At 43.2% G+C, this 15,829-nt stretch overlaps 1 long non-coding RNA gene across 1 annotated transcript in view; it reads left to right on the top strand.

Annotated features, from left to right (window-relative positions):
• Nucleotides 1-6,395, top strand: part of LOC138283688 (uncharacterized) — a 117,063-nt gene extending 110,668 nt beyond the window's left edge. Inside the window, exons 2-3 of the long non-coding RNA XR_011201290.1 lie at nt 5,293-5,344; nt 6,383-6,395. This is a non-coding gene — a long non-coding RNA (uncharacterized lncRNA). The remainder of the gene's footprint in view (nt 1-5,292; nt 5,345-6,382) is intronic.
• Nucleotides 6,396-15,829: the final 9,434 nt, after the last annotated feature.

Genomic DNA, 15,829 nt, shown 5'->3' with positions numbered 1-15,829 from the left:
TGCACCAGTAATGCTTGAGCAATTTTCAGAATGGTGGTGCTGAAGTCATAATGATTGTGAAAAATCCTAGCTTCACATAATGTGTAACAAATATATTTAGCAGGAGAGTGGTAAGGCTGTAGTCTGTGGCTGGTGGTGCCCCTTGTCCTGTAAGCTGGATAGGCTCCAGCAAGCTAAAGATGTTTGCAATAGGCGGTGCTAAAGCCAGAGAAAGGAGGCTGGGGTTCCACTCTTTGGTGTCAACTTCATATGCAAATGGCTGACATATTTAAAGAGAGGCTGTAGTACCTATAAGGTCTCTTGGCTATGGCAGAGAAAATTCTTTGCACACCATTTCCTGCCCTGTTGTGCACCAGATAGGATACTTGTACTCGGAAGTCCTTTATTTCAGAGTGAAATTTTAACACCTAACTTTCAGGCTTTCCACAATTTTAAACATGGGACATATGAATAAAAAATCATGCAGTATATCTTTGAATACTATGTTGCTTTCTCTTTGGTCAGCTGTGTGGTGCACGTGTCAGCAGATGAGTGGTTTTGTGCTTCATGTTAAACGTAGCTGGACTCTACTTCATTGTCAAGCTCAGACCTCAGCCAAAAGAGCATCACTTTGATTTCCTCTTTCAAAAGGCATATTTTAACCTTTATTCTAAATCCTTGGTGGTTTATTTAACTTCAAAGTGGGGCCACCATTAAGTTCCAAAAGATGGAATTTGTCAGTAAATATACCCATTGTCTACTGTTGGCAAATGTGTATGGTGTCGACGAAAGACACAGGTCATTTGTGTACACAGTAATCTCTGTTTCACTGCTTGCAAAGTACATAGTCTTAAGTGCTTAATCAAATAAAGAAGGCAGTGTTGAAGAACAGAATGCAAAGGTACTGCAATATTTAACTGGTTCTGCCAACTTTTTTTATGATGTTTTGATCAGGTAGATCGACTGGGATTGAAGACAGAGAGGGGAAGTCAGTTGTCAAACGAGTTTTACAATGGGTGTGTAGCCCTCAGATAGTCACACCGCTTGGATGGGCTACCAAGTTCCACACACTGAGAGAAGGTTTCCACCAACATAGTACTGGGCAGAATAGTTCACTCTGGGATAACTAAATGCCACAGTGTGTTAGAAATCTGGAGGGGACCTGGTAGCCCATTGGCTAGTAGCCGCTTCATCCCCCAAGGGCACTTTCTGGGTATAAATATGGCACCCCTGGCACCCAGACCCCAAATCACATTTGGACTTTAGAGAGAACTGAAAGAGGACTGTCCCGCTGTTCCCTGGACCTGGCAAGAGAGGCCTCACCAAACGCTGGACTGCACCTGCTGATCTTTGGGATAGCACAGAGAGGACTGTATTGCCTGGCTTGTGGAAAAGTCATTCCTCTGCCCCAGACAGAATATGAGAACTCCAAGAGTCAGATGACTGACTTCCTGTTATACCACCAGGTGCACAAAAGCTGAAGAAGCCTGTTCTAGTCAATCAATAGCCACAAAAGCCTGATTGCCACTGACTGGCAACATGCAGTGTAGAAGACCAAGTCCTGATGTTTAAAGGTTGGACCTGAGTCTGCTGACCTGGGAGAGCCATCAGAGTGCAGTTTGGTCACTAAGAATGGTCACTAGCCTTCACACTGCTGTTGTTTTTATGACTGAAGACCAGTAGTCCATTATCAACTGGACTTTTGCTGGATCAAAGAGGACTTCAAGAGACATCAACCCCTGTGGCCAAAGTCACCCCACCTGGACCATGGACTAGTAGATCCAGAAGTCCCCAATCGGCCTCGCAGCATCCTCAACATCTTACGGCGTCTTCAGCATCCTGTATCCCTTGGATCAGGACCACTCCATTGAAGTCTATGGTGGTTCGCCCTTAGTGACTGGAGCTGGACTTGAGACTGATTTGCTGCCAAAGTAATTGTCCCACTACTCCTCATTAGCCCCCCTGACCTTTCCCCTGTCCGATTTGGTCGCACAACATGGATCGAAGTGATCAATATTTTTGTTTTAATTGAAAATCTATACCTCCAGAATCTTCTGGTGGATTTGTTTGTTTTGGTGCCTTAAATGTCATAAAAATATAATCAAATTTTACAAATTGCTGTAGAATTTCTTTCATGTTACATGACTTTCTTATTCTGTTGTTTGGGTACTTCTAAATACTGATCCTTTGTTTAAGCCTGACTGCTCGAAGCCACAGCTACCAAAGGTTGAGATAAGGTTTAACCAGTGAGCCTGACTGGACCCAAGTCGCTAACATGAGTATATTCCATGATGAGATCACACAACCACACCATATCATACACTACATTTCCTCACACTGATTCAGGTGAAAACAAGACTTTATACCCAAACTGAATTTCTGAAATCTGTAATAAAACATAGGCCCTCATTCTGACCTTGGCGGTCTTTTCGCAAGACCGCCGAGTTACCGCCGCGGTGAAGACCGCCGACCGCGGCGGTATGCCGCTGTGCGCATTCTGACCGCTGGGAGCGTTCCGCCGGAAAACCGCCAGCAGCCACACTGGCGGTCGGCGGGAAAGTGGAGACTGGTCAACCTCCACCGCCACGCCAGCAGAACACCGCCCACAGAATTACGACCCACATTTCTGTGTGGCGGTCTTCTGTTGGCGGTCTTCTGTTGGCGGTCACCTCCCCATGGCTCCTGTCACCTCCCGGAGGACCAACGCACAAGGTAAGTTGATCGTCCGTGAGGGGAGGGGGTGGGGGGGTGTTGTGTGATGTGTGCGTGCATGGGGGTGTGCGTGGGAGTGTGTAGAGGGGGTGTGTGAGTGCGTGCATGCGGGCGGGGAGTGCTGCTGTGCCTATGGGCAATGTGTGTAGTTCGGCGGGTGCGCATGTCGGCATGTATGTGTGCGGGTATGTGTCCCCGTTGTGTATGTGTGTGTGTAGGGGGTGTGTATATGTGCATGTAGGGGGTGTGTGCATGTCGGGGTGCGTGTATGTGCATGTCGGGGTGGGGGTGGGGAGGGGGTTCGTACCACCTCTGGGGGGTGGCAGGGGGGTGGAGGGTGTAGGGGGAGGACTCGGGGGGGCAGTGGGGGGTGGGGGAGACCCCTATCAGTGCCAGGGAAGGAATTCCCTGGCCCCGATAGTGCCTACCGCCATGGTGCGCATGGCGGTTCCCGACCGCCAGAAACCGCGGCGGTAAGCAGGGTCATGATACCATTGGCGGTCTTGGGTCGACCGCCGGACCGGAGTGCGCAGACTCCAGCCCGTCGGTCATGACCGCCGTGGCTGTCGGAGTGGGGAAGTGGCGGTCGGTCGCGCCGGTGACCGCCGCGGTCAGAATGCCATTTTTAATACCGCCGGTCTGTTCGCGGTCCGACCGCCGTCTCTCCGCCGACCGCCAAGGTCAGAATGAGGGCCATAGTCTTTGTGTTTTTCCATGGATGCATTTCACTAGTAAAAACCAAGCAGTATGTGCGCAGGGAAAAGTGCTTGTAAGGTGTGAAAAATCTATAGAAATCAGCACACAAACACTGGTTTCAGCAGTCCCCTTTGCTGCAAAAAATGTAATGGTGCAGTATATTGCACCTGGTAACTTCAGTACCCTGTGGTATCACTACGTTTAAGTCCATAGCCTCTCACTACACAAGCATGACTCACAATGGAAAGCCAATGAATAGTGAAACGTCACTAGGATAAACAATAGCTGATATAGAATTAGTCATCTGTTGCCCTTCCTATATTAGTTCCTAATGTAATATTATGATTGTGTGCATGTCACTCATCTCTGTTATGAAGTGATGTGTGTTATTTTTACTTTATGCTTTGGTGCTTTTAAGTATAAGTGTTCTACGTGCACACACTTCTGGTATAATATTGAGGCAGTGTTGGGCCAATGGAGAAATCTGAGTGAGGTATGAAGCAGGTGAGTGGTATCAGTATACACACACTCACTCACACATGCACATACGCACTTAGGTGCATGCACACACACAAACTTTATAGTGTCTTCCAATAATTTTTTTTTTTACTGTTGTCATTGCACTTTGAGAGAGAGTGCAAGAAGAGTTTAAACTTTGATGGGGTTCCATAGCTTGAAAACTAAAGGCACTGCAGTGAATGATTGAATTCCGTAGGGGGGCATAAGTGTACCCTAAAATTATGGGGCCTATTCACAAAGGTAAATTCACACAGTTAAAATTATTTACAGGTAACTCTACTGCTGCACCTTGTGTGAATCTACATTTTTGTGCTATTCACCATTCCAGAGTGTAGATTTATGGAGTCGAGACATCTAAGACTGAATTTACAAGTGTAAAGTTACTACTTTTAGTACCTTTACAGATGTAGGAGACAATCTCAGCCACTCTGGTGGAAATCTCCCTTTGGGAATGCATAGGGAAAATGATTAAAATTTATTATTCTTAAAAAAGATGTAAACATTTTTTTAATATAAAATATATATGGAACATCATTTTAAATATTTATTATTAATATAGAATTCATAAAATAACATTGTGCAGCATATTAGCTCATTGAATTAAATTTATATTTAATCATTTTTTGAATATATTTATTTAATTTCTAAATATTAGTTTTTAAACAATAATTTAACTCACACCCACAGTAACATTTTTATTCTTAATATATATAGTGTTAAAATTTATGTTGAATTAGTTTTAATTATTTATTTTTAACAGAAGTATAACGTTTAATTTACTTTCAATTTGATTATCATTAGATTAAAATAATTAAACATTTGCTTAATATATATATATATATATATATATATATATATATATATTTAACATTAAACAAAATAAATATAAATAATACATGGACACCTGAAAATCCCTGTATAAAGCCAATTTAGAATTTCCTTACTACAACTGAGTTGTGGTGTTTCTAATCACGTGTAATAAAGAAATTACTAAACTGTTCAACTATAATAAGTTCTGACATCACAGTACCTCCTATTTGAGCCAGCAGTCATGATGAAAGGCAGGTAATGGAGTTTAATTACAGCTGAAGTTTAAACATGAAAAATGGAAGCTGGCTTTTCCTCTTCTGACATTCTATTCTAAAAGAAAAAGTGATCAGCAGAAAGGAGAGATGTGTGGCAACATATTTATGTTTATATTTTCTATGCTATAGATCATTGCAATAAAGATAGAATCTCTTCATGTTTTTACTCAAATTGAGCCAACATGTTTTTAAGTGAAATGAAAGTGATTCTAATATCTTTTTACAAAAAATGCTAACTGCTTTCTTTTTATTATTTTTAATTTTGCATCACGGATTCCACTCTTATTCTTCTTGTCTGCAGTGAACACAGAGCAAGACACCAAAGACTGAAGCGGTTTATGCGAAAGTTGATGGTATGACTATTTATTATTAAAAATATATATATCCTCTGCCATACATTAAAACGATATTGCAAATCACCTGGGAGTTCCATGACCTTATAAAGGAATTCTGTCTTTGGCCTTGTCCTGCTATATGGCCATGGAACTCCTCAGTGACTTGCAATATCCTTGTAATATATGACGGGGCTACTTTATCTCATATCTATTTTAAAAGTTTAACTTGTTTAATTTATTTAACATTATGTCCATAACTGTGTGTTTTAAGTCCCAGTGTCAATTATTTTCTATTGAAGTGTGTTGCAGGACCATTAAGTGGGCAGATGTGGTGCCTGATTTACTTCAAGCTGATTTACTACTATTTTGTCACCTTTAGGGCTATAGGAACTTTAGAAGTGTAGTTTGTGAATAGCAATCTTTCTCTTTTATGGATGGGTGTGTTTTAGTACTGAGCCCTTCCCTAATCCTTTCCTTACTTTTCCCAAAACTCGTCCCATTTTGTTGTAAATAGTCCCCATTTGACCCACCTCTTCCATTGGTTTCTCCCACGTTTACTTAGAAGTAGTAAACTTAAATGTGTGGAGATCACCAGATGGAAAAGATTAGAAAGGTGAAGATTTCCACTTGTAGGTTTGTGAATTATATTTTGTAGTACACAACCAGGACTACCTTACGTACTACAAAATGCAGTTTGTGAAACACACCCTTTGTATTCAAAGGATAAGAGCATTAATTTATATTTAAACTACTTACAGGGGAAATCAAAGTACTGAAGGATTCCAGAACTAACTATAGAATGGGCAGCTGAAGACTTGTCTGGTGAAACATCTGGGTCCACCCAGCCTTTATGCATGGAGACCCTCACAAGTGATGCTTAGCGATGGTGAGCGTCTACAGGACTTAGTTGTTCCAACTTGATGTCAATTTATGCCCAATACATCTAGAAACGTTAGAGTGACTGAGGACTGGCGTTGGTCTACATCTTGTATAAGATTTGTTGAATCAATCGTCAGGGGCCGCTGGAAAAGACCAGTGTGTTTTTTTTCAATTTAGGATTCAGTTTGTGGTGTAAGCAGTAAAGATGGAGGACCTGGCCGACTCTGTACCAAGTATGACCTCCTTGAACAAAATTAGTCCCTTTGCATCACATCTGATTTGAGGTATGTGTGGTATGTTTATTTGTGTTCTCTCTGAAGACATTACTGTATGCTGAAAACTGTCTGATTAACAGTAAAAGAACTCTACTGGCTGTCCCAAGCCTCGAGATCACATTTGAAACATGCTGCTTTGTCTATAGGGAGGTCTTATTAAGCACACCATGGTACATCACAGTACTTCAATTTTCCTTCTAGTCACTTCTGGAAATACCAGTGACTGCAACACTGTATTCGCAGCAATCGAGATACAGCACCCATTAGTAGGCCTGAATCCCTGATACTGAAGTATTTGATCACATGGGCCCCATAAATGAGCAGTAACTGGACTTTATAAACTTATCACAGAGCACTTGCTTTTGCACCCTATGGCTATAGCTCTCAGAAGCCGGTGGACGATTAGATTAGGACTGGAAACTAGTGAGGAGTACTGTGATGGCCGTTTATTGACGCACAACAAATATCTAAGAGCAGCAAGATTGAAATTCATTAATTTCAAGATTTTACATAAATGGCACTGGACACCTTATAGGCTGTACAAGACAGATGTGACCAACTCGAGATGCTGGAGGTCCCTGCTGCTGAGTGTGACATTGTTCACATACTATGAGGATGTAACTCCCTTCAAGATTACTGGCGAGAGGTCTGGTCTGGAGCAGCAGGACCAAGGCATGATTAGACACCACATTCACCAACTTCAGGAGAAATGTCTTCACCGAAGGGGTATCCGCCTAATAAATAGACACCTGTCCATCAGCAGGCACCTCACGCAGGCAAGCTGTTTAGGCCCCTCCAGGTGACATGAGAGAGAGAGTGGGTACCCCTTTTTCTTTTCCCTTTTTTCTTTTTCTCTCCCTGGGTTTCCCCATAACCTCCCCGCGTTCCCCAGTTCGCTGTCTCCAACTCACAGTTACCCTGAGGAAAATATAAATCTATTTTATTTCTCATTGCTTCACTCACTGGAAGAGAAAGGAGATATCATACATCACATTTTATGGACACCGTTGGTTTGCACTTGGATATATGTTCAGTAAGTTATATCACCATTAGGTACATTGTGGTTATGAATACCTTTGCAACGGAAGTGCACTAGGCGAAGAGAATATGTGCTGTCTTTTTCAGCTCGAGTCATAAAGCGTGAAGAAGGAAGAGCTACATATTAAGGACAAGGACAGTAACGAGTTTTACTTTATTTTCGATGGTACATCCCTAACTGCCCTCTGTGCAAGATACAAATATCTACTAATGATTATATCTCTGTAACTTTGCATGTATAAATAGATAGGTTCTGTATTTCACCAATGTTTGGATAATGTTCCCTTGGTATATCATTGTTGATATGAAGCCCAAGGTGAGCCATGCTTTAATGTCTTGGATTGATAACTATATATGTGTTAAGACCAAATGCCAATAAAAACAAAAAGACAATTACAAAAGTAGGTACAAACTGAATAGTATAAAGCGTGTCTTATTACTCCAATGGCCCTTGTTTAAATTGACCAAATGAATCACAGAAGACTTAAGAGAACTCCGGAATGTCAGGTATCAAAGAAATGACACAATCAAGGAATGCAAGAACAAAACAAAAATGCAGGACAGAGGATGTCAGGGTGCGAGCTTGAACACTTTTGAGGAAACGTTTGAGTGCTTCTCCATATTAAATAGTGCCACTGCCTTCCTTACCTGGAACCAGAAGTCATCATCCATGGGCCCCATCATAGAAAGGTGCACTTGCATTGAAATGGTCTTGTTACTCTTGCTCATCCTTGGATGGGAAGGATGCTTTACTGCACAAGTAAAGACACAGACACCATGCCTACTTTGGCTTCTCTTGTCCGTGGAACAAGACAATACAGCCTGTGCTTGCACTACAGTGACCACCGTGAACCCTGCATACCTTTTATTCTTCTGTCCATGGACTTCATCCTCTATTGAGACACTGTTGTGCCATTGTCCCTGAGATGGGATCAGACAAATCATTCCCTTCAACACACAACAGTTTACTGTACATTCACTTAAGGCTCCAAAGACCAAATACTTCATGGACTACCTTCTTGTTATGTAGGATTGAGTATGTGAAATATGATACAGTGTGAGGGGTATGATTGCAGCAAGTGTGCTTGTGCGCAGAACCATGGAAAAGATAATATTGGAATTCCCAGGAAGAAGCAGGAAATTTTAAGGAAGGATGACGCATTCAGATATGTGTTGCTCTGAATCCAGAATGAGTATCAGTGCCTGCGGTGTGTTCCTACAGAGGAATGGTTGTTGAAATTGAGTGTTGGGATAGAAAAGTTCTATGCATGGTAAAAGATGTGTACCCCTTCCCAGAGTACTTAAGTGTACTGTTGTCTGGAACCCTTATGCTGATTTTTGTTGGTATAGTCAAACATGGATCATGCATGTGCGCCATGACACAGACCTGTCTCACGGATTGCTGCCTTGTTGGACTTGGAGGGGTGCTCAAATACATAAAAGGTTTTAAGTCTTGTGCAGTGCATGCATGATGAATGTGTGAACTGGCAGTGTTTGCAATTAGTGCTCATCATGTTACAACACAGAAAAGCTACAGTACTGAGCAGTGTGCAGAGTGAATGTGTGTGCTGAGTGTTTGTGTGTCTGTGAGGGCACAAAGCATGAAGGTTAAAGTACTGAATAGCGTGTGTGCCATGTCCATACGCTACGTGCAAGTGTGCCTGCAACAGTACATTCCATGGAGGATTTTGTGTTCCATTTTGGGAGGCCCAAGTCTGCCTAGTGAAGACATGAGGAGTAGAGGAATCCACCCAGACAGATTTGTATATTGCTGCATACTGTGAGCTGGGTGGAACACAATGGAGAAGGGCGAGAGACTCCCCCTGTACACTTCAAAAGACACTCTGTGATTCAGTGATAGATCACAAGGAAAGGGCCCAACACATCTTAGGAAGGAGATGGGGTTGATAAAGGAATGATAAAGAGTAGGGCTGAGAGCCTAGGATTAACCTTTTGATGCACACATCACTGTGGCTGATATAGAGGTGTGAACTCTAGTCACTCCCGTGGCCTGTGTTTTGGTACTGTCAGCTTCGGAGTCTTTCCTGATGTGACTGACAACCTTTCAAGAGGAAGAAGAGAAAGAAATGTGCGTACTCCAGCTTGAAGCTTCAGAGACCCAGACCCTAAATTTTCATTTGGTGTCTAGAAAGGGACTATCAGATATGGAGGTTGAGACCCCAAAAATGGTCACCTGCCAAGCAGCCAGATGGGCTGTGAGAGGAAGGGAAGCTCTGCAAGACTTCTGCCTGTGACCAGGACTGGGAGCCAAGATGTGCTAGTCTCCCTACTGGGTGAGGGGCTATCCCCCACAAAACCAAGATCACCTGCTCTGAAGCCTGGAGCAGTGGTGCCTTGCTATTTGCCAAAACCAGTGTGCTCTATGAGGAAGAAGAGAGAGTTGGAAGGAGCGAGGTCCTGTGAAACGCCCAGCCAAGAGGGCTCCCATTGCGAGCTGTGAGGAGATGACTGTGCACTGAATGGGTCATTGCCCATGCACAGGATTGAATTGGTGACCCCCACATGTCAGGAGAAGGCTGTTGTGACTTAGTCATTAATGGAGTGCAGTGCATTCCTCATTGTGGTGACCCCGTATGCCAGGAAGGGCCACCTTGGAAGTAATTGTTGCTGACAAAGCACCAAGACCTGTGCAAGCCTTAGCTGCGATTCTGTTTGCCAGGAAGGGCTGCTGTGGTAGAGGTGGTTGCACTGTAATGACTGACTCCTTACCTACCACAGCAACCCAATAAGCCAGGAGGGGATGCCGGTACCGGGTACTGCAAATGTTCAGGCTGCCACCCAGGAAAACTTAAGGTGTGACTTAAGAGGACTTTGTTCCATCACTGAGAACCAGACAGAAGCACAAGGATCAATCCTCAGGCCCCCTCCACCCCCCAGCGTTAGTAAAAGCTGAACTTACCATATCAGTGGAAGCCAGGAGCATATCTTATCACATATGAATATGCTTGGTGCTGCCATGTGTACCACTTGCAGACCAACTTGACCGAGCAGGAGTGGAGCATTGAAAGTGCCCCCAGTCAGGGTACCTGCTGAAACGCTGAATGCTTTCTTGCTGCTGAAGAGGGTAAGACTTGATACAGGCCTGTTTGGCCCTCAGGGACTTGCTGCTAAAGGTGCTGCTGCACCACAGACAGTTCTGGCTGTTTGCTAAGAGTCAGAGTGGGCTCTTGAGTAAGGTCTACTAGTCAGCATTCCCTGGATGTGGCCACTAGTGAAGAGGAATTATCCCAACTGCATTACAAGGAAGAGGGTAGGATAGGCATTTGCTTGTTAAACACTAGTGTCCTGACCTCAAGGGGATTGTGGTATTGCTTACGACTGTTGTAATACTTTTTTGAATACATAGAGTTAGAAATAAAATACTTATTTTTAATATAAAAACAGTATTTGACTGTGACATTACTGAGTGCACTTTGAGTTACGAGTCGTTTTCACTAACCTGTATCTACGCTTCTCCCCTGAGGAAGCCCTTGACTGCCTGTATACCGGTACGACTTAGAGTCAAGGTCAGAAGAGGTATTTGGCCCAGTTGCTCAGGATCCATAGTAGTTTGGGCCCCAGAACATCAGGAGTAAAAGGCCTCAACCACCACAGAGGGGCCCAGTAGCTTCTGTGTGCCCCATGACCCTTTGCAAGGAGTGTCTGTAGGATTTGAGAGAGTTCAGGTGTTGATCCCAGGCAAGAGAGCCACAGGGTCTTGGCCCATGTAAGAAAAAAAGTCCTAGATGAGTTGTGTCCCTGTACCATCCCCCTCATTTTCTTCTATTTGTCAGGAGTGTGTTATCCTGAAGGACCTATCCAACTACAGATCTGGTGCCCTTCAGGGACATCTAAGGTGTGGCCTGAGATTGAGGAAACCCTCCAATGGTCTTGTCCCTTACCAGTAGAAAGTAGCCTTTCTCCCTCAACCAACATTTAACAAACCAGGTTGATTACACTGCAGTGTTTTGGAATACTGTAGATGCATCTACGGGTGATGATTGTTGACATTTCCTACAAAATCCAAGTGGGCTGAGTAATGTTCGCAAACATTATGTGAATGGGGTTTGAAGTAATGTTTGTGAACATCTGAATGTGTGTTCAAAGAAGAGAGTTTGCAATTGCTATTAGTGCACCTGTTGTTAGTGTTTCTCTTAGCTGAACAATCACCTTCATATTTGTATGACTTATTTTTCCAAATGAACAGAATGGAGAGTCTATTCCTCACTTCATATTCCTGTTCTGCATTCTTTGCCTACCAGGATCTGAAAGAAATAAATACATGCATTTTTCCACCAAGGGCTGTTTTTGGTATGGACCCTTGTGGATGAAGAGGGCCCCCCAATCCATGGAAATAATTGAATTTCACATTGTCCACAAATGTTCAGTATTGACCACTGGAATACCTTTCTTCCAGTGTATGTGGTGATGTGTTAAAGCTTATGTACATAAGTGTGTGAAGGTGCTATGGTCACATGCCAAAGTTTTTGGAGTGATACTGTTCAGCATTGTACAATTGTGGCTGTATAGGTACATGATGCTTGGCGGGTTGGTATGTATTGGTGGTAGTGCAAGCGTGTTTTGGAAATGTACGTGTGTTCGATGCTCTGCTAATGAATGTATGATGCAAGTTGTATTGGATAATTATAGCTTTGCCTGTATATGATGTTGCTTTGCCACCTCTAATATCATTTGAGAAGTGTGCAATGTGTTGTGTTGAACCCCTACATTATCATGCTTGAGTGCGTGAAAGGATCTATGGTTGTGTGATACTGAACGGCATTGGTACATGCCGGCAGTGTGGTTGCATGTCTGCCAGTGGTGTAGATGGACCCTAATGCATGTAAGGTAGAAGGAGTAAAGCGCCTCTACCTCAGTGATTAGGCAGTAAAACATAGCCATTCGTGGGGGGCAGGAGGCCCTACACAGGCCCCACGCACTCCTTGGAACTGGTACCAATAAACCTGCTGGACCAGTAATAGCCATGCTCTTTCTTCCGTGTATCCCTTTCCTCACTTTTATCTCTGCATCTTGTCGTGAACTGAAACTGACGGTCTGCAAGCCCTTATTCGCTTCGTTTTCCTTTGTATCACGCTACCATTCAACTTTCACTCTCCCCCACTCCCTTTGAGCTTCTTCATTCTGTCCCACGCCCCCTGATGTTTACATTCCACACACCATCTCTCCAATTCCCTCTCTGCCTTTCCATCTTCATATCTCGTTCGTTGTATTCTAGCACATTTCTCTTCATAGCTATTTGCTTTTGTCTATTCTTCCCTGTTCTTCCCGTGTCACTACATCCTTCATTTCATATCTCCTCGCTTTCTTTTCTTGTTTCCACTGTCTTGCTATATTTTCCCCCATTCTCTCTTCCATCTATCTCTTCAATCTTCCATCCATTCTCACCTAATTTCCATTCTGCACTACAACGAGCCCTTCTCCTGCATCAGTTGAGCCCCTCTGCAGTCCCACTCCTTTTCTCCCTTAGTTTTACACTGAAAGTATTTTCCTTTCTCCCTTGTATCATGGCACCCAGCTGTGTCTAGCTAGTTTACACCTTTCAAACTCCCCCAACTTCACTTGTATCTGCAGGCTCATATTTCCTTTTACCATTCCCCCTTATTTTCACACATTTTCTTCATATATGTATATATATATATATATATGTATATATATATATATATATATATATATATATATATATATATATATATATATATTCTCTCTTCCCTCCTATCTCGACCTTTGCATGTTGCTGCTATGCATCTTTCAGATTCCTTCCACTCTCCTCTGCTTCTCTCACCTCTTACCATTCTCCCCTTTATGTCTATTTTGTCATTTTTCTCCACTCACTGACCTCTCCATTTTCTCCTACATGCCCACACTCCATCTACATTTCCTCTCGACTCTTCATTTCTCCCTTGTACCTTTTCATGCTGCCTTATATCTCTCCAATCCCTCTCTTTTCCTTATTACCACATGCTGCATAATCTGCAAATTTTAACAAGAAAAATTGTTCCTAGCTCAAATGATTGAAACGTTACTAAAAACACAGCAAAATGTGTTGATGCACAGTGGAAGGCCCTTTGCAAATGTTGACTGGTCATCTGTCTGCTGCTTATTGCTATATTAATGTTTTATACTGGTACTAATGAGGTGCAACCCAAGCCCAGATAATGTTAACACGTTTAAAAATGACAAAATAATGAAGCAATACTGTCAAAAAATGTGTCACATTACATCTCATAATTTGTATTTTCTTGCTGCCAAATTTACTTAACCCTGCAACATAAATTGGCCCTTCCTTGCCACATAATCCCATTAGCCCTGCATATGGCTTTCCATCTCTTCATTATCTGCTTACTTCCCCTTTATTGCTCCATTGTCTTGTACTGAACACTGTATGCTGTGTTTAGCAGGTAAAGCTGACTTAGTACGATGTGGTTGGGACGTAAGATTGAAGTAGCACAATAACCTGTTTGTCATCCTTTACTCCCTTTGAATGTAGGTTAGTTAGGTCATACATAAAAAAAGTATCTTTACAATAACTGAAATTCAGCTTAAAATAGTACAGTTATGGATATGAATGAAAACCAACCCTGCCCACTGAAATTCACCAGTTATGACTAGCAAAGCTGCCTCTGTATAAACTATATAAAAATGAGATAAAGGCCCTCATCACAACCCTGGCGGTCGGTGTTAAAGCGGCGGTAATACCGCCAACAGGCTCGCAAAAAAAAAAAGGGATTACGACCATGGCGGAAACCGCCAACATAGAAAGCCACTTTAACACTCCGACCGCCAGAGCGGTACAAACAAACAGCGCGGCGGTAACCGCCAACAGACAGGTGGAAGACAATGTACCGCCCACCCTATCACAAGATGCCAATCTGCCACCTCTTCCGGGGCGGAACCAACGGGATCAAAAACACGGCGGAAACAGTACACAGAAGGGGAAATCACTCACCTCTCCACACCCCACGAGGAACCAGGACGCCATGGAGCCAGAACTTCACATCCTGCTCCTCTATCAGGAGCTCCAGAGACGGCGGCGACGACCACAGTGAGTACTGCACCTACAACACAGGGGAGGCGGGAGGGAAAAGAGAGTGACACACACACACGCAACACCCCCACCCCACCCTCACCCACAACACCATACACACAAATACATGCTGCAACATTACATATACACCCCCCCACCCCTCCTTCAATAACGCAAGGACAAAAAGAATTGATTTGAACGATTGTAATCAATAAAAATCCAGTATTCAAAAGTCTAAGGGCCAGATGTACCATCAAGGCCATTTGCGATTCGGAAATAGTGATTTTTAAGAAATCGCTATTTCCGACTCGCAAAGTGCCATGTATCACATTTGCGAATCGGTAATAGCGGTTTCTTAAAAATCGCAAATGCTATTACCGATTCGCAAATTGCGATACTGGCCCCATTCACACCTATGGGCCTGTTGGCCCATATCTGCAAATTTTTTGCATTTCAAAAATTGCGATTTCTAAACCAGAAATCGCAATCTTGGAAATGCAAAACCCCAGGGTGCTGGGGGCCAAAGGCCCCCTTTGCTGCACCCCAAAAAAAATTTGGGGGACATGTAAGGTGCACACATGCCAAAAGGGCATGTGTGCTTTACATGTACAATTTAAAAATGCATTTTAAATGCATTTTAAAATTTTGCACATGGTTACCACCAAGTTCAACTTGGTGGTAATTAACGATTCCTAAATGTCAAAATCGAGTTTAGGAATTGCTTCATACTTGTGCTAAGGAATCGCAAATAAGGAATCCTTTTTTGCGATTTCTAATTTAGAGAGTCGCAATTTGCGACTCTCTAAACAGGGTCGCAATTTTAAGGAGTCGCTATTTTAGCGATTCCTTAAAATTGCGTTCAGAATGTATTTCATACATTCTGAAATGGCATTTTGCATTCACAAACGGGCATTTGCACCGTTTGCGAATGCAAAATGCTTTCATACATCTGGCCCTAAATACAGTATATACAATTATGTACACCAACTACACAAGTCTGGATAGTGCGCCAATCATTGTCCGTGGACCACTGGGCCAAAAATGCATGGGCGAGGCCCACACTCGATACCTGACTCAAACGGAGAGAACACTGGAGGGGCATCAGATGGAAAATAAACAGGCACCTCAGGGGGAGGGGGAGGGAGGGCACCTCAGCCTGATGAACGCACAACGCCACTGCTCCACGAGGGGTCTCCATGCCCACTGCTGTATCCTGGGGAGTGCAAAGCCACAGTCTCTCAAGTCTTTCCAGTGGGTGGTTTGACC

The sequence above is a fragment of the Pleurodeles waltl genome, chromosome 1_1 (genome assembly GCF_031143425.1).
Source record: "Pleurodeles waltl isolate 20211129_DDA chromosome 1_1, aPleWal1.hap1.20221129, whole genome shotgun sequence".
Lineage (NCBI taxonomy): Eukaryota > Metazoa > Chordata > Amphibia > Caudata > Salamandridae > Pleurodeles > Pleurodeles waltl.
The sequence above is the reverse complement of the archived record's forward strand: the minus strand, read 5'-3'. Positions and strand labels throughout refer to the sequence as shown.